At 38.8% G+C, this 20,770-nt stretch overlaps 1 long non-coding RNA gene across 2 annotated transcripts; it reads right to left on the reverse strand.

The window, feature by feature from the left end:
* Positions 1-19,172: 19,172 nt before the first annotated feature.
* Positions 19,173-19,611, reverse strand: LOC116061642. Of its 2 annotated transcripts, none has more exons than XR_004895253.1 (3): positions 19,565-19,611; positions 19,430-19,491; positions 19,173-19,344 (listed from the first exon to the last, which is right to left on the reverse strand). It is a non-coding gene; the product is annotated as an uncharacterized LOC116061642 (long non-coding RNA). The 2 variants fall into 2 exon arrangements; XR_004107757.1 differs by having other exon boundaries at positions 19,425-19,491.
* Positions 19,612-20,770: the final 1,159 nt, after the last annotated feature.

Here is a 20,770-nt window from a genome sequence, read left to right on the forward strand (position 1 = left end):
GCACGTGACATTATTTCATGTTGGCATATATCAATGATCATTGTAATTCTAGGTAGGATTAACCACGTTAGCATGCACTGAACATTTGTTTGTATGTGCTCAACCAATCATGATGAGCCTATTTAACCCTACTGCCCCCATAAAATAATAGTATTCTAATTTTTCCTTATCCACCACCTCTTGGCAAAGACTTATTAGACATTAGACACAAAGTTCATTCCTTAGAGCGGAGCACAGACCTGGGGACGATCCCGGTGGATGAAGATTAGTCCAGAATGGATGCCTCCCCTTACCCATCCCATCTGCGTTTCAGAGAGGGAAGAAGAAGCCCAGCAACTCCTCCACAACACTGCTAATAAGTCCTCCTCACATAGAGGCACAATAGCCATCTGGACATAAGGGGAAATATTGGGTGATTATATTATTTGAACAGTGGTGGAAGAAGTATTCCAATCCTTTAGTCCTGCATTGAAAATCTTACTTAAGTAAAAGTATGTAAATATCATCAGGAAAATGTACTTAAAGTATTAAATGTAAAAGTACTCAATGCAGAAAAATCCTCATATTTTAGAAACTGGAAACAAACAGAACAGTTCCGTCAATCAGCATCATTTCAGCTGTACTTGTAGCCCTATATATTGTTGGGTAGTTTAAGTTATAATAAAACCACGTATTTTATAAACTATATGTGTTTTGTGTGCAAAACATTTTAAGCAAAGAAATGTTAGGCATCCGGTAGCTTAGACAACCATAACACAACAAACACACATACACACATATATCTCACATACATAAAAATCACTCACAGAAATTTAAAGAGTTAACAATTTGTGAAGTGATTACAAAGGTCTGGTATGGACTGACCACATCATGCAATGACCATGATAGGGTGCTATGGTAATGATAGGGTGCTATGGTAGAGTGTGTGCAGTGGCAACCCGGTCCAGGTGCAGGTAGTGGAGTAGAAGTAAAAAAGTGGCATGAAAGTAAAGACTCAAGTAAAGTACAAGTACCTGAAATTTGTACTTAAGTACAGTGCTTGAGTAAATGTACTTAGTTACATTCCACCACTGTATTTGAACTATGGTGCAGGCAATAAGCTACCTCTACTGGTTATTAGAAACTTTAGGAATGACAACTGGACATTTAAACATACTTGCAAAGATGCTAGAAAACACTTTAAGGTGGAGTTTGGAATACCAGCATACCACAAACTTTTAAATCACTTTTACACATACAGTATTTCATTTAATACATACACCAAAATGTGTTTTTTGTTGTTGTTTGAAATGATAAGAAGGAAAACCTGTTGGATGCTTTAATTAAAAACATTTTTTTTTTAAAAAAGAATCCTGTATTTAAACAAGCAACAGTGACAATTTGCTCCCCTGTGATATGGACAATATTTACAAATTACATTTATCTTCCTTTGTGGAAATTATGTTACCATCTTAAAAAAGTTCTCGTTATGTAATTCTTCTGATAAGAGTGCAGGATATGTTAATACTATGTTTAAAATATGATGTGTCAGTAATGGTGCAATTCAATATAAGAAGGCTTCCAAGTTTAGTTACTGAAAACCTGCAAAAATGAAAAATATTGCAACATTTAGCTGGACCAAAAGCAACTTCAAACACAGTCAAAACTGACCTAATATACTGTAAGTTATTGCGTTTGCAGCACAAGATGGTCTCATGGTGAAATCATGTGAAATTGGTGTGTCACACCAAAAAATAATAAAAGATAAATACATCCACACCAGTGACATTTCCTTCTTAAAGGATTCTGTCAACAGACCATGGCACTTTGGTTGATACAGGAAAACTCCAAAAATCATGTGCAATTTGTTTGTATCGTCAAGATAATTAAAAAATACAGCATGACTGAAAAGATAAAAGAGCAGCTGTATGTGTTCATATTGCATGCATCCCCTGTCTTAACCGGCAACATCCAACTTTGAGATAAACAACTGAATTAACAGGAATATGAATTCATTGTACATTATTACTTTATTCATCTTTGTCCCATTTGCCAGAAATCGGCTCTTCGTGATGTGTACAATGCTTTGCAGTAGGCAAGTGTTGTATGCATGAGCTGGGCTTAAGAGATACAGTGATGCTAAATATGCAGCAGACGAGGTCTGTTCAGAAACACTTGAGAACATAAGCGTGGATGTTAGTTTATTGCACACAGTCAGTGTTTGCCATCTGCTTTCTCTATGCCACGGGTCTTCAACATTTTTAAGCCAAGGACCCCCCTTAGCTGAGAGAGAGACGGATCAGGGACCCCCTACTACATATATTGTATAAAATGAAGTTGCATAATAAACTGGGCCTACAATAACCTGTGGGGCCGCCTAAAGCCTTTACACATGCCTTTTTTTTTTGCATAGAATACCAAGCTATATTAAAATAGGCTAATAGTTGTTTTAATGTTAATATGCTGAATTATTTTTAGGGCTTTTTAATTTTTTCGGAATAAAAAAAAAAAAAATAATAATTTGGAGGCCACTTAAAAATGCCCAATGACACGCAACAACATACTTTCCATTATATTTTTCATATATTTTGAATTGTCATCTGTGTTTTTCTTCTTTGCATAGGCTAAATAAAGGTATTTCCACCATAAATTGGTGCATAAAAGTGTATCCGAATACAGGAAATTAAGTGGTTGATGCTCAAAACTTCCCTGGGGGAAGACACCCCCACACCGAAAGGCAGATTCTGGCCAATATACTGTACATATACAGTGCAGTATACCCACTACAATACATTAGACTACACCACTGACGTTAACCATACATGCACAGGTATTGTAGAGGTTGAAAACTGAAGACGTCTGGCAATAGGGATGCTGGGAAGGCTCTTTTTTTGGAACCTGGCTGGCCACCTGAGAATTAGAAAGCTCGGTCACTTCCGCTTTCTTTGTGTTGGCATTTTAAACCCCAGTGGATTTCTGAGGACTATGGTTAACTGCTCCTCAGATCTCTGCAGGGTAAATCCAGACGGCTAGCTAGACTATCTGTCCAATCTGAGTTTTCTGTTGTACGACTAAAACAACCTTTGAACGTACACATGTTCCACCAAAACAAGTTCCTCCCCGAGGCTATTTTGCAGCACTGTTGCTCCATCCGGCCCTTAGCGCTGCCCAGGACGATTGTGATTGGTTAAAAGAAATGTCAATAAACCAGAGCACGTTTTCTCCCATCCTGGAATGCTGTGTGGACTAGCCAGACCCTCCTCCACAGCGCTCTGGAGATAGGTCTGGCAATGCGAGACTAGCGTTCCAGTTCATCCAAATGTAGTTGAGGTCAAGACTGTGGTAGGTTATTTTACATGAAACTGGGGCAACGATTTCTGGTAGCACTTTACATTACACCACGGTAATAAGATGGTAATAGTGGGGTAACAGTGTGATAATAAAGAGGTAATATATATGTAATAACATGTAATTACCAAAGTAATAACTGGGTAATACATCACAGTAATAAGATATTATATTTTTGATGATGATTGATAGCTCATATTAGACTGACAGTATGCTTCAGTAAGCTAGTTTGCCACTATTATCTTGGGTTGTGTACATGTAAGGATATTTTAGTTTATTTAGATAAACAATATAGGTTATACTACGTACACTGTATAACAATACATTACGTACTTCCTTTATTTGAAATGAAATAGAAACAGGTAGTTTTGCATTTTGCAGCACTGATTCATGTTTATTACACAGAAACTACCAGACATGTTTCCAGGTAAGAAGTCACAAGATTAAACATATGATTTGTAAAGTATTACCTTTAAACAAAAGGGAAATATTTGGAACATAAAGGGTGGATGAATTTCAGCATTATAATATGGTAATTACCAATTTTAAATTCCAAGAAGTTTTTATCTCTTTGGAAGGTATTAAATTAGACATCAACATATATTACCCCATTATTATCATGTTATTACAATATTAATATAACTATATTACCATTACCCAGATATACATATGCTTATCATCGAACCCTTTCCTAGTTATTACATTGGTAATTGCATGTTATTACATCTGTTACCGTCTTATCACCTTATTACCCCAGTATTACATCTTATTACTGTGATGTATTACCCAGTTCTTACTTTGGTAATTACTTGTTATTACCTATATATTACCTCTTTATTATCACACTGTTATCCCACTATTACCATCTTATTACTGTGGTGTAATGTAAAGTGCTACCCAATTTCTTTATGGACAGGACCTTTTCCAAACTGTTGGCACAAAGTTGGAAGCACACTATTGTCTTAGATAGCATTGTATTCTGTACAATTTACAATTCCCTAAATTGAAACTAAAAAGGCCTGGCCCAAACAATGAAAGCCTGCCCCAGAGAAGAGAACACAAGGCTGAAGTATGTGGGCACACTTTTGGCCAGATAATTAGGACTTGAATCCATATCCTCATGTTAAATGACAGTATGCTACATCACTGACAAAAAGTTACAGAACTGAAAGCACATTTTATATCTATAACTATGCATTAGCAGGAAAATGAGGAGTTTGAAAACACACAAGCCTCTGCCTTACGGTGTGGATGATAATTTCCTCCCTTCCATCCATCAACCTTGATCACAGAGCTGCTGGAAATATTGGTTAATTTTTCAACAAATCCCAAAGGTAAGGAATGATTGGAAAAGAAAAGTGAAGTAAAATGGTTGTAGGAAAAAAAAATCTAATCTGCTGCTAAATTAATGTAGCTGTCCCTATATTGTATTTCTAAAGTTGCATTGTAATAACTCAAACACTGAATAATTAGATTGAGTTAACAGTTCGATTAAAACATTTACATGGTTGGCAGTAGCTCAACTTCCCCTACAACAAACAAACAATGTATAAATTAGAAATAATAAAAGGTCTAAAACAAATTGCATTTAGTCTTTTCTGTAATGACATGAACAAATTACTTGAATATAAGATAAAAGTGTCACATACTCTGGTTCTATATATGCATATCTCTATTTATTCTGATGACGTTTCGGCCCTCGGGCCTTCTTCAAATCAACAATCAAAGACAGACACAACCACAGATACTATATAGGCCACACCTGTGTTACACATCTGATGTTGATTAGGTAATCATGTAGCATCATTGGGGTAAAAAACATTAATAATATTACCACAACCTATGTTGAACACTATGTACAAAGATCTCAATTTCATATACAATAGTAAAATATTTTATATCTATATATCCTGAACTTTTTCACATCCCTCTACATTTTTGTACATTCTGCACTAACCCAATTAATTCTAAATAGTTGTATGTATTAATTATATGTATGTATGTTTGTACGTAGGCAGACTGGCAATCTGGCAGTTCTGGCAAACGCCAGAAGGGCCGATGCACTCTTGGGCCGATTTGGGCTGTTGGAAAAAGAAAAAAATGTGGCAACACTGGCTATTCACACTAGATAAAAATATGCAAGACTGTACGGCTGCGTCCTAGAGCCTCCCGTTTGGTGCTGTCGGGCTTCTACTTTTCAAAATAAAAGCTGTGTGTATTATTAAATTATTAATTATACGTGTTATTTGTTTCTGTATTTATTGTTAGTTTATTTTATATTATTGTTTTTATGTATGCACCTTTAACCAAGACAAATTCCTAGTAAATGCTACTTACCTGGCAATAAATCTCTTTCTGATTCTGATTCTAAAAATGTTACAAATTACTATCTGTGTGATAAAAGGCATCCAGAGAATGTTATGTATTGTGGTTCCCTGCTGATGTACAGCAGCTCCAGGAGAGCACACATCAGATAACACTCCTCTTTACAGTGTCAGGATCACCCCCCCTGCAGCTGTGGGTTGCACCGGAATGATCAATGAGCGCTTTGAGTTGAGAATGATGGCAGCCTGCTGCACTGGAAACCAATATATATTCAAGGGATAATACATTGTTTGACCTGTGTAAGCTGTGGTCATCACAAACCTTGCAGCTGGCCACTTTGAAACTAAACATCCTTTTTCTGTTTTCTTTTGTGCACAAAAGGTCTTTGACAGACTTGACCAAAAAGGCTCTCGACAAATTCAATTTAGGAGTGTTTTAGCCATGCTAGCGGCATTGCTCTGAAGAATGTTGGTTCTGTCAGTCGGTTGGTCGTTCCAACACTTTGGTCCAGACTGAAATACATGTACCTCAACAACTAGATGGATTACCATGTAACTTGGAACAGACATTTGTGCTCCACAGAAGATGGATCCACTGACTTTCCCAATAGCACCTCCAGCAAGCCAAAGTTTCCACTTATTTTCTGATTTTTGTCTCTAGCACTATTGTAAACATTTCAGTTAGTCAAACACGTTGGTATATGACTTGCAAAACAAAGACCATTCTCTAGCTCTACGTTATTGTTCCAAGCTAATTTGTATGCTAAACTAAGAAATTATTAGTGTCATTGCGAGCATGTTAGTACACCAACATTAGCATTTAGCTTAAGGCACACATACAAAATGTATGCACAACAATTTTATGATATCCTATGAAACTATAGCGAGCGCAGGCCATTTACATAACAGTTGAGTTTAGCGGTCTTTACAGTTACGTGTAGCCAAGAAAACGCGACTGTGAGCCAGGTACAGAGCACCGTGAGGGCCGCTGCAGTTAACTTAGGCTGACAAAAGGTTAATGTCATGCGGCGCAATAGTTAAGTTTAGGCACCAAAACGACCAGTTCACTAGTTAAGATTAGAAAAAAGATTGTGGTTTGGATTAAAACACCATCCCCTTAAGTAGTACTCCCGGGATACGACACATTTTTGCTGGGTGAAAGACTTATGTTTTCCCCAAGACACAAATTCTGCTCCCCTGCTTGAAAGCCATGTCTTATGACCCATCCATCCACCCTGACCTCCTCCCTACATGGACCACGGCACTCTTATACAGCAGCAGTCAATGTAGTGCATATGGCAATAAATATGTGGAATACATACAAATTACAGTGCAATACTTTTTGTAGCTATATGTACAAATGGTTTGTGGGAACAGCCTGCACACGGGTAGCATGGCCTCGTTAAAGATAAAACCATGCAACAAAAAACGGATGTTTTGCTGTCTGGTGGTGTGTTTTTGATATTCCTGTGAACAACTTCCAAATAGTGACAGGATGGTTTCAGTCACAATAGCAAAGGGGTTTGACTGAATAAACATTGTTAGCAATCAGGAACACTAGGTTTGGCAATGATCCACAGAGAAGGTCATCTCGAGAGGAATAAAATCTGCCGTTTTAATAGACTGTGATGAAAAGCAGCCACAGGCATGTTAGGTAAGGGGCAGAGTCAACATAATCACATACAAGACCTCATGGACTTGTTGCCTAGCTACAGAGGCTACTGTATATGAAATTCACATACCAATGTGGCTTTACTTCATTGAAAGAAACAGGTCTTGTATGTGGGCTTTTATCAATAAAGGAAACTGAAACTAAAAAGGGAAGAAAGGAAAATTGCAACACTGCATCACAAAATAATAACTGGCATTAACTCAATGTCATAAGGTGAATATCTATTTAAGTACTTGAGGCTGTTTCATTCTTTGATTTTAGGTTTTCTATTATAATGTATATAAGGTTCCTGACATTGGGGTGAGATTCTTTATGCTTTAAAGTTTAGGAGAACTGCAGTGACTTTTTATATCAAAGTATGTTTACAGGGAAGAAGAATGCATGGAATAAAAAAGATGAAATCTCTAGTTCTGCTGCATCGATTTTGATTTTTTTCTTTTTTAACTGTCCATCGTGACATCGTCAATGTGAGAGAAGTGCAGTGCTAAATCAGTGAAATGAGGTGGACGAGTGTGCTTAGCATGGCCTGAATTACTACCTGATCACGCGCCAAATGCAGGTGAATTTTGTAATTGGCGGGTGAAACTGTCTATCTATCTGCCACGTTGGTGGGTAGCCAATGAGAATTGAGTGATTACATTGTTTTATGCCACTGTTGTTCTTTCACATTTCAACCAAGTCCGCCATTTCCTTGGCTTTGAGCTTAAAAACGTGGCGGCACATTACAGGGGTGAAGAAGCCAGCTGACACAAGCAACCACCAAAAAGATGTGGATAATTCAAAGAAAAGTAAAAGAAGACAGCGGAAAGGTTTGTGAGTGGCCGATTTACGACAGCAGTGCAGAACAAATGTACTGCAGTCGATGCACGTGCATTTGCTGTATTACACCTTCATGAGGCAAAAATAATAATAATTGGCTGGTCAAAAACCTGTGTGGCTAGTGGATTAAAATCCACCCGCCACACAAAAACGTTAAATTCAGGCCCTGGTGCTGAGACTGAACCTTTCCAATTCCAAATCAACAGGCTAGTCGTGCAGAGTTGGCTGATAATTCTTTGTCACATGTGATCCCTTTCACATTATTTGGTGTCAACTCTACTTGTTAAGAAATACTGAATACATGTTGTTGCTGTTGCTTACAATACAACTAGCAGCCTACAACAACACTGTGTCAGAATGGCCCTCGAAATATATCAGAACCTCTCTGACAAACTGTTGTCAAAACTGAACAATACTATCTTCAAGTGTTTACTTCCTGCCTATTGCAACGGATTGTATTATATTTTACAAGTGCTCATGCTCTTGTATCCACAGCTTTGTGTGTCAGGTAATGCAGCAAAACGCCCATACAATCTTTTGTTTTCTGTTTGCTTGTTCCCTCTGTAAAACTTCCACTTTTATAAAAAGGTCCTGGAGTGCTACATAAAAGCTTGGTTTAAAAAAACATCATCCTGCCAGCCAGGTGACACAGCAGTGATGACCACCGCCCGGGGCCTGAAAGCGAGACAGAAAACTGCAAAGAAATGAAACTAGTTCACACTGGGCAGGATGACCATAAGGATCAGAGTTGTGGGGTATTTGTTTTGCCATCATCCACAACATGAGCTCATGACTGTCTGCACACAATTGATGCAAACATGCATATTTCATTTTTTTTTTTTGTATATTTGCATGTGTCTGTCAGAATCCCGATGGCTACAGCTCAGATCATTCTTTCTTTTTCTTCGAATATCTTTGAGTAGGACCAGCCAGTTCTAAGATATTCAAAGTGTTGGGAGCTCTCACAAGCCTGCCCAATAGGATGGATTAATCATCACCATGTATTCCAGAAAAACATTTAACTTCTTTGTCTGCTCATAGCTGGGTTTCCAGTGTTTCGCTGTTGTATTTGTCAAGACAAGAATCAGTATTATTTTAATTTCAATAGAATTCCATCTGTGATCGCTGTTCTAAATCTGCTTAGAGGTAACCTTAAACTGTGCAATATCAAAGCGGGTTTATCCAAGAAAAGGCTCAGCATGACATAAAATCTAAATCCTGGCTCGACGTCACCCCACAGCGGAAGTCTTCTCATTGATGTTTGCACAGCGAAAATGCTTAATGACCCGCAATTCTGGCACTGATGGTCACCATAATGGTCAAATTGCTGCTGACTGAAATGCCAGTGATGTCTGAATGTCTTATCTTCGTTGGAGACACGAGCATGAGCATTAGAGAACGCATTAATGTCAGAATGCAGGCATCTCGATTACAAGCCTGTCCACCATCATAAAATGACATGGCTCCCTGGTCATTTGCACAATACACTTGTATTAACAAGAATTATCTATTTCAGTACTACAAGAAGACTGGAAAATGAAACCACGTATCCATATAAATAGTCAGTTTAATGGAAATGTACTAAATGAGTTTTGGGTTTCGGAAACAAATTGAGAGGAAGCCAAATGATGTTGCAAATTACATCTGGTAGAGTGAATCAAGGCGAATGAAATTTGTCTTTGACATGGCTACCAAATAAGTAAAACAACACAGTATACATAGATACATATTGTATTATAATACCAATATGGTATTGCTGTGCAAGAAGAAACAAAGTGCAAATGTGTGCAAGTGTTTCACTTCTTGTTTGAAAACGTTAAAGGCAGATACATTTTTTAGAATGTTTGTCTCAGCCAGACGGACTTTATATCAGTGATCTGACATGAGGGGTTGGGATAAAATGTGAAGCCTCGATATCGCCATCAGTGGGTGTTCTTCACAACCAACATAAGCACATGCAGTTGTGTGTGCACAGGCTGAGAAAGAAAGAACCTGACGGGAATGGGGATGTCCTGGATGAAAGTGGCACAATGGCTATCATTTGTGTGTGTGTGTGTGTGTGTGTGTGTGTGTGTGTGTGTGTGTTTGGGTGTGTTCTTCATTAGATGGGATATTTACCAGGGGAGAATCATTAACACCACCATCTCTCAAGCTGTGATTCAACTCTAGGATTCAGGAAGGACAGTGTGTGTGAGCGTGCATTAGTGTGTGTGTGTGTGTGTGTGTGTGTGTGTGTATGTGTGTGTGTTCTTCATTAGATGGGATATTTACCAGGGGAGAATCATTAACAACATCATCTCTCAAGCTGTGATTCAACTCTAGGATTCAGGAAGGACAGTGTGTGTGAGCGTGCATTCGTGTGTGTGTGTGTGTGTGTGTGTGTGTGTGTGTGTGTGTGTGCATGCGTCACGGGGACCCGTGTAAACATCCTGTGCCATCATTGTGCTAACGGCGACATTGATGGAATGTTCACATGGCATTGATATTGATCCCTTAAGCTCTGTAACCCGCTTATGATGAATGAGTCAGTGGCTGTTGGATGGCCTATCTTTATACTGTCTGCCACGGGAAGACCTATCTGCATGCAATTAGCATGTTGATGGCATCGCAGTGCGCTTGATGCCGCTGCAGCTCGAGCACAGACGGAATGACAGAGTGAGAGGGAAGGAGCAGACTCGGCTCTGCATTATTCAACAGGATGATCGTGGATGCTGGCAGGGGAGCCGGTGTTAGCCTGGCACTGTCTGGCCAATGGGATGCTGCAGCAGCAGCGCTCGACACATCATTTCAGCTCTAGTGTGCCATGAGAAGTATAAGCATGTAGCAGTAAGTGAAGCAGTGCCCACACCTTTGCACGGTGCCCGAATTTTCAGGAGTTCATCCTCATCTACTGTGGTGATGCATTTACATGCCATAACATCTGTCAACCTGATGCATTGCTGTAGATCCTGGTGATAACATGGATAATGAGAATATAAGTAAGCAAGCATCAGTCAGGTGGTTGACTGCTCTTAAAACTGGAAGCTGAGACTGATTTACCTTGAGTACTCTGAGGCAAACAGAACCACTCAAGGATGAAAGCTCCAATAAACAGTCCATATCATATAAACATTGAGTCAAATGAGTCACGTAAAGGCTCAGTCCCCCCAAACGTCTGATTCTTTAGACTCACTCCTTGTGGCGTCTGCAGAGAATTTAGTTTGTATGTGCTAAGGTTGAAAAAATAATGTTTCTGCCACCCCAGTACTGGTGGTGAATTTGATTTTATTTGTGGTGCTCAAAGATTTGAAAAAAACAATGTTATACATTTAATACCAACTCAAATTAATGTAATAATTATGGTGATTCCTTAACTTTTCCACCTAGCGCCAGCATCAGGTCAAAATTTGTCCAAAACATATGTATGAAATCAATGCTAGCATATAATTTTTAGCATGTAAGCATGCTGATGTTAGCTCAATGACCACTGTGTCTATAAAGGTGCAGTAAGCGATGCTGCGCAAAGCTTGTTGATATCTGAACTCAACTTCCAAACAAATACAACCCTTCCCTTCAGAAACTCTCAGCCCCCCAGATTCACGGACAGATTGTTGCTGATTGGCTGGAATAGTGTTTTGTGGCTTGTGCAGTCCTTTCTGTTTGGTGTTTTTAAAACACCAGATTTAAAAAAAAAATTTTTTTATAGAGAGCTAGGTGACCGTGCGGAGATATTCACTGAATTTGACAAAAAGTGTATTGGATTAGCATCGCTAACTATACCTTAAGTCCAGCCTCACAGAGCTGCTAGCATGTCTATGTATACTCTAGGCTCTTGTTTCAATGCTCTATGTTTTAATTCCATACACCTTCATTGTATCAGGGTGGTGGGCAGAAATCTCAGTGACCGATATCTCAAAAACTGAGCAAGTAAAACCACATCTGCATGGCCCCATCCATAGGCGCCGATACAATACAATAAAATAAAATACTGAGCACCCACGTGTGCCAGACTGCCAGTAGGCTACATTCATTTAAAATTAAACATTGCAGTTGTTGCTAAGTGGAGCGTCTGTCATAGTGTGATTGGTTATGTCGGTGGCATTAATTCTTAATTTCCCACGAAGCTGATTGCGGTTACGTGTCAGTTAAACTTTTCATCTCCAATCCTATATGTATTTGCGAGGAGAGGAGCTGTCGTGAGTTGAAAGATAGCCTACTTTATGGCTTTATTATCGAGTTAATAGGCGTGTGTGTACGTGTCGGCTGCTGTAGGTTCTGAAATGCAAACATTTTTTGACAATTTTTTTTTTTTTAAAGGGCATGCGCCTGTGAGCACCCACGGAGGAAAACATAAATCGGCGCCTATGGCCCCATCCCAGTGAGAATCAATACTCAGATGCCTGTGGCTCGCTTGTGTATTGATTTGTATGTTGAAGTCCTAACAAAAAGCCGAAGTAAGCACCGGAGAACACAAGACACAGCACAGTCTTAAGGACATGTTTCACATTAAAGTAAAGTGATAATCTCAAATATTTTCATTTAAATAATTATCTGTTTAGGCACTATCTTTTGCTTAATGATGTAGTACAATGGTGATTGAGCCTTTTGCAGTATTACAAATTGAGTGTCTATGGTGACATTCCTGGGAAAATCGTAAGCGCTTCGCTCTTCAACTCACTTGTGTGTGAAGCGGCCCAGGTGCCAAATGCCATTTGACTGACGTCACACAGGCGCCACTAACAACAACACCTGCAATTACCGCTTATCGTAATAGGCGCCACCAACGAAATGGATATCTTCAAGTGTGTAACTTCAACTTTTTCCAGTGGTAAATGCAGACTTAATGACACAAAATCTTGTTTTGATAAAATATTCGATAGTGTTGCAAAATAGCACAAAGTAAAGGCCTATAGCCCAACAGATTGTAGTCCTCTAAGTGTGTGTGTCAGTTGGTCCTCATAGGTCACATAAGCCAGTTGAATTATTCATCACAGACTTTGAAACAAACAGAATAGGATGCATCAGTTCACTTAGCTGTTGCCAAGTTGGCAATTACAAGAGGAAGAGGGAGAGACAGAGTGTGAGAGAGAGGCATCACGGAAAGAGAGTATAGAAATAAAGTAAGCGAGCACCAAAGAGTGCAGAGTCAAGGCTATTATTGAATTTGATTATCTCCCAGTCGGGCCGGCTGTAGAGATGCTTTGTCACTTACTTTACATCAAACATCCCAACTGATGCACAGAGAGCAGCGAGGAAGGTTGGAGAAAATGTAAACGCTGCAAGTGTGTGTGTTTGTGTAGGGCAGAGCTTGTGTGTGTGTGTGTGCTGTAGATCTGAGGTAGAGTAGATGAAGAGGATGTTTCTCAATGGGAAACCTCTTTTTTTCTTCTTTCCATTTTTCTCCATGTCCAGACAAGCATCAATATAACGACGAATCAAGACTTTCTCCATGCAGCGTCTTTAATCAAAGGGGAAGAAAAGAGGGGCCGTTTCACTACATGACTGTAATCAATGGATGCACGGCCCTTAATCAGCTGCAGGCTGACAGGGGCAGTTGGACGTGCACACACACACACACACCAGTTTGAGCCTCATTTGCATGTAAATCAGAGCTTTTTGGAGCTGAGATGAGATGCAGCACAGGAATAAGCTGCTCTCTCATACGATCACCTTGGCCGTAATTGGTCACACACATAACTATTTACATGTTTTAAAGATTACAAAATGTATGCTAAACTGGTGTCACACAAAATTAGGCAGAGAAAGAGAAAACGCCATGCAATTACATGTGACAGCCTCTCTATGTCTGGTCTTGCATGCTCTGCTGCTCACATCTCCATGCAGCTGCAGCCAAGCTCACATTTTGTGAACATTGTTCAAACCATAGGGAGCTAAAGGGGCACAAAATGATGTTGGCATTTACAAATGCATGCATATTGGCATCATTATGTGGTTATTTTGATCAAATTATGGGTTATGTTAAAGCCTTGTGTATCATGACATCCCAACCAAATATTATCCAAATCACATGCTTTGCAGTGGTTCATTTCAAAGGACTTGTATTTCAATCAGGAGAGACTTCGTTGCAGATATGCAAAGATTTATTGTACATAAGCATAATATGAAATGTACAGAGTCTTTGGGGATTAGACTGCATCATTAAAAATATTTTAAAGGGGTAGAGAAACCAGACATATTCCCCCCGATGGAGCCTAGACACTGGTGAAGTCCAGCTGAAATGATTAGACCATTAAACACTCAGTGGATTGACAGAACTGTTTGGATTGTTTCCAGTTTCTAAAATGTGAGGATTTTTCTGCATTGATTACTTTCACTTTTAATACTTTAAGTACATTTCTGATGATACTTACATACTTTTACTTAAGTAACATTTTCAATGCAGGACTTTTACTTGTAACAGTGTTTTTGCAGTGTGGTATTAAGTTGGCTACTTTTACTTAGCCTAAGTAAAGAATCTGAATACTTCTTCCATAACTGCCCTCTGAGAGCTATTGCTATTGCTACCCAACAGCAATAGCTCTTAAAGTGCGAAGCCTATTTGAAATAGAAGCGCTTATCCCTTTCGGGGTCGCTGGAGCCACTGATCCCAGCTGACATTGGGCGAGAAGGGAGGTACACCCTGGACAGGTCGCCAGACTATCACAGGGGTGACACATTGAGACAGACAACCATTCACATTCCCAGACAGACCAAATTTAAAGATGCTGTTTACCAGAACTGAATCTTAGTACTTTTGCACATGTATTGCACACTTTTCGTGTGTGTAAGTTTCATTTTTGAAGGTTCTTTCTTGAGTATTTCTCTTTTTATGCTACTTTATACAATACTTATTTCAGATAGAACTGTTGTGCGTTTTACTCCATTTAATTTTTTGACAGCTACTTATGTTTACATTTTGGAGTTTGCCTGGTTACCTAACGGTGACAACAAGACTCCAGGAAGTCACTTTGTTTAGCCAAGAAATAGTCAAGGACGTAACCCACCTGAAACCACAAAGTGATGTTTTTACATTAAATTTTTTAAGGTTTGAACAAACGACGTTTAAGGTGTTAATTAGTGAGCTTTAAAGGTGCCGGTAAGCAGATTTTGTTACCCTCGGACAGAGACAGGGTAGCTGTTTCTCCATGTTTCCGGTCATGATGCTTAGCTAAGCTGACCGGCTGTTGCTTCCAGTGTCATATTGAATGGACAGATATGGCAGTGGTATTGATATCGTCATCTAACTCTTGGAAGGAAATCAAATCACAAAGTTATGCTTTGGTTAGGTTTAGGCACAAAAACGTGCCTAGGTTTAGGAAAAGATCATGGTACATATCAGTCTGCTTTAAGTCTTTCCTGTACTGATTGACCAATGCTTTTTCTCCGTTAATGAGCCAGTGTGAGATTCTACAGGCTCATTGACAAGAAGTCTTATGATTTATTTAACTGAAATCAGGAAATAGCAGCTGTTGTTAAACAATGTCACGGTATTAGGGGTTGTTTTTTTTGTGTCTGCTCATACTGAGGTTTAGTAGTTTAACTAAAACCTTACTGATGCATTCAGATACTCTAATTAAACAGACTGCCAAATTAATCTTTAAGCACAAGTACTTTGATTCAGTTCATGTGGAAGAGAAAGGGACAGGCTCGTATAGCAGGTGTCAGTACCTGGATAGGACTAATGCTTCTTTTTGTTGAAGCACCGCACTGACAGCTTACCAATTAATCACACCAGAGGGAAATCTAGCTGTTTCAATATGCAAATAATCTCAACGCGACACATGAAAACTAGGCTCAGCACAGCAATTACACTGATCTTCTGCTGATGGCTTTCCGGTGAAGAGGTTTCATGGGGGAAAAAGCACCACAATATGAATCCAAACAACTAACAGAGCATTGAGCTCTTGTGGCAAATAATCATGTGGAATTTTCCAAGTACTACCACAATGGTAAAACTGAGTAACATACGGAAAACCTTATTTATACAGCACTTCCAAAAACCTGGGTAACAAAGTGCTTCACAGAAAGTAACACAGGGGAGAGTATACAGTACATACAGAGGAAAAGACAGGATCCTTGAATGAATTAATGAAATACACATCAGTAAGAGCATTAATAATTTGCCTAAAGAAAAAATCAGGACATCATACCATTTGTGCCATAAAACTGCTTTGTGCTGGTTTTTGTAAAGTAGCTTCAACGTATTTGAGCAAACACAACAATGTTTTCACGGAGAAAGAGAGGCATCAATACGGATGAAGTGCAGTACGTTTGTATGCAGCCTTGAAAGCATGAAAAGCAATTAATGCAAGAAACAGAAACATGTGGGACGTGTCTTCCGAATGTATGTGTCTTAAAATGCTCAACAATAACATGACTAAAACATACTACTCTTCATATGTTTTGCATAATCACATGAACATAATCAGAATATGTCATGCACATGGCTTAAACCTCATTTGCATCACATTATTATTAGATTTTGTTTGGTGACCAGTCATGTAACTGTAGCTGTAGATGTAGAAAATGTCCAGATACGATGCTACTGGATATTCCCAAACCAATATTGTCTGCAGAAAAGTATTTTGAGCAAAAAGCAGAGGACAGGATAGATAAGGGAGTATTTTAATGTTACCTCAATTGTGCGCAGTGAGCCTTAAAAGCAAACTGATGGATGGAAAGTGTAGAGAATGGGTGAGAAATAGCATTTGGCTAGCAGCCTGATCACCTGAGGGACGGTAGACAATGAGAGAGATATGGAAGGAATCAAAGGAGCGTGAAGGATCAAGCGTGGAATAGATTGTCAGGTAAATCCCCTTATTTACACAGATAGCCTTGAGAGCCTATCTTATGAAGCATTGTCCCAGCCTTCAGGAATCAATCCTTAGCTAGGCTATATGTGTCAGGGTTCAAGATTGTACAGCAACATGGATGTTTTTGATAGACGTTACATGGCTTTTGAGGAATACAAAACAAGTGCCGCAGTACAACCAAGGGGCAATCTCCCGTGCTGAGCAATGATGCACATGCGGAAGTGCCAAAAACTGCAGTTCATCAAGTGGCCGCTTGAGGCTGGCTCCAGAAGTAAGTCAATTTCCATAGACCCCCGTGTTAAAAATGGCCAACTTTACAGCAGAACATATTTACAGACTGGTTCAAAAAACAGTTTTGGTCTCTATAGCTTAGTTTACCCTTCATGACAACTCTGTTATTTTTTTTTATAACACATTAGATTAAGTTATATTCAGGTTTAAAGTTCTGCATAAATTAGGGTGTGGTCACTTTGATTGACAGGTGCCTGTAGTGAGACGAGGCTAGCTCTGCAGCTGTGCTCTCCGACACTACAACTAGCTAAAGCTAATTTAACTCACTGCACCTGACCTACCGGCCGTGTTTTTGCCTTTCGGACAATTTTCAAGCAAATATCCAACGCATAATTTGGCTTGCTGTACATTTTGATCGTACTAACGGGCCCTCCTAAGAAGTCTACGCTCCAGTTCTTTCGGTGAGTGAAATTCTAATATATTTTTCAACGTCCGTGAGCATTATTAGCATGTTAATTAGCCATAGACAGAAGCCTTGGCGAAGGACGCTAACGGTATGCTAAACCGGCTTGCACCAAATCTTAAACGTAATTTGTAGTGTTAAAATGTACAGTGATCAGTGAAAAAATGTAATGTCGGCGACACTGCTTTAAACTCCCATATTTAATGCAAAGGCAAAGTTTCGACCCTGCTGGGTATTCTTCAGGCAAATGGTGGACACATTTGATGAAGGGATATATATAGGCCTAACAATCAGTTGACGCACCATGTGACGTCAACTGGTTTGATTAGGTCTAATAGGCCTAATAGCCCCACTCATGACTCAATTGAGAGAACACTTTCATACAGGTTTTTCACAAACTTATACATCTCAAAAAAGGGCTTTTAAAATTCAATATCCCCAATGGAGTAAATAACATTGCTATCAACAAAAAAGAAAGGAAAAGAAAAACAATCAGTGGAAAAACAGTTCCATATATACAAGCCTACCCCAAACAATTAAACAACATTACCCCACACAGTCATAAAACCTGCTGCAATATAGTACATTCAGAAACAGACAGTTTCTTACAAAACTTTTTTTTTTGTATTTAAATAATGAATCTTAGGCTTAGTGGGTTAATTATCACCGGGATGCAGAGTTAGAGTTCAGTAGGGGACAGCCGCAGGAAAGAAGCTTCCTCTGAACCTGCTGGTTCGGTTGCGGAGAGACCTGAGACGCCTCCCGGACGGGAGTGTGGTGAACAGGCTGTGGTTGCTCCTTAAATAGCGGTTATTTTGTTTTACTTCTTCCAGTTGGGGCTGAAGGGCTCGACCACTGTTGAGCTGCCGCATCATAGCAGCACAGTGTCTTATCACCAACCCATGAAAGCTCACCCTGCTGCTCCAGATCTACCTACTGTATGGCTGGCTACAGACTACAACCATCTGCAACATCATCAACAGCTTGTGGTAATATGGGACTTGGTTGTTCTCCTTACCGCATCATACACTATATTATTTTTCTGTTTTGTTATATTAGTACAGACAACACCAAGTATCATTACTTAATCAGTATGTATTAGTCTGGTGTACACTGTTGACTTGACTCACTGCTACTGATTATACATCACTTTATGCTTGCTACTATCTCATAACTTTGCCTTAATTGCTTTTGTATAGTTAATTTATCTTCTACTAGTTGTATATACCTCCTATTTAATTTAATTATTCTTAATTTGTGTTGCAATACCTGAATCATCCCTCTTGTGTTGTGAACACTAGGCTTATCTTATCTTTATTTTAGTTCATATCATAACCCTAAGTTTAATTGTACTGTTTTTTTTTTTTTTTATAAAGGTTACAGAACATGAAAAACCAATTTGCCTTGATCATGGTTTTAGTTTGTTGCAAGTATGAACATGGTTTTAATAATATGTATCTTATTGCTCTGAAAAACTACAGTGATTTAAGAAATATCAGTGATACTTATGAACATTTATTGAATTGATTGTATTTGTCGGCAGACATTACAGGCACCTATACATGTAAGCAGAGAAAACAATAGTTTGTTCTATCTTTTATCACTTGGATTATGCAGGTGATGGTGCAGAAACGGGTGAAGTCCTTGCAGATCTCTGGCACTTTGAGGACAGACAGATCCAGCAGCTCTCCACTGTTGTCTTTGTATAGTGTGCTCCTATTTAAGACAAATTCATAGACAACAACACATAATATATTAGGTGTACATAGCTTTCTTTAACATCATTACTATCTTACCTTACCTTCTCTGCTTTGGTTTTGTGGACATCATAGTCATTTTCTCTCCCGGGCCTGGTTGTGCACCCTGTGAATTTGAGCAAGAAAAATAAATGATAAGTGTATTTTTTTACAATTACATTATTATCAGACTTGCCAACGTTCTTGGTTTGTGCGACTGCTGCCTGCCCTCTGCACACAGATGAGTACAGGGGGAACCAATGGGATTTTGAGTTGGGAGTAATTGATGACTGGAACAACACAGTAGTGTGGTTGTTCAACACTGGTCCATGCGCACAGTGTAGCTGTGATGCAGTTCAACGGGGGTACTTCAGTCACACCTGGAAGAAGAGAAACTGAAACAAAATACTTGTTTTTCTGTTCAGTTTGCTGTGTATTAATTAAAAAAATAAAATCAGTAAAATCTGTTTTTAGTATAGTGGTGAAATTGTACTTAACGTTACAACTTTTTAAACAGACTGATATGAATTCATCATTTTCAGACTAATGTATGAAGGAATGAAGACTAAATTCTGATGAACAACACACAACATTGATGCAAAAACGGACACAAACAATCCAGTTTCTTGTGTTCTTTCAGTTATATAGGTTTTACTATTGGCTCTAACATGAAATTAGCCAAATCCCCAAGAACATGGTTAACCAAGCGAGGAAAAAATACGAAGTGGTGTCATCACATATACAAATACTGTCCGTCATATGTCGTTCAATCTAGCTAAACAATAAAGAAAATGTAATTGTTTATGGACATCGAGCTAGGCTATATGCTAAGGTGACCAGATTTCTGATTTAATAAAATAATCAACATAAGTAGATATATTTTCCGATTGTTAGGCCTATATACAGTATATCCCTTCATCAAATGTGTCCACCATTTTCCTGAAGAAGACCCAGCAGGGTCGAAACGTTGCCTTTGCATTAAATATGGGAGTTTAAAGCAGTGTCGCGGACATTACATTTTTTCATTGGAGCAAGTTTCATTTGTCCTGCACCTACCAGAAGGTAAAAAGGGATGTGCACACAATTACTTTTTTAAATGTACAGTAATAACATTCAGAACAAAGGGTGTTTGTTTGAGGTTGGAAAATAAATAGTCACTAAGTTATTACCGTCAACTGCAGGAACCGAGTTAACAGTGCACCTCGCCGAGAGAAGCAGCTCCCGGCCTGGTTTGGGGCTTTCTTTCATTTACACTGTCAGTCATAGATGTAAAATAAGACTAGTGACATTGTTTTTATTATATAACTACTAAAATAGGCATTTTAGATTAGGCCATATTTCATTTTAGCTGAAATAATTTTATTATGACCTGTTGAACATTGAAGTAATTTAGGTTGCAGTAAAGA

The sequence above is a fragment of the Sander lucioperca genome, chromosome 15 (assembly GCF_008315115.2).
Source record: "Sander lucioperca isolate FBNREF2018 chromosome 15, SLUC_FBN_1.2, whole genome shotgun sequence".
Classification (NCBI taxonomy): Eukaryota; Metazoa; Chordata; class Actinopteri; order Perciformes; family Percidae; genus Sander; species Sander lucioperca.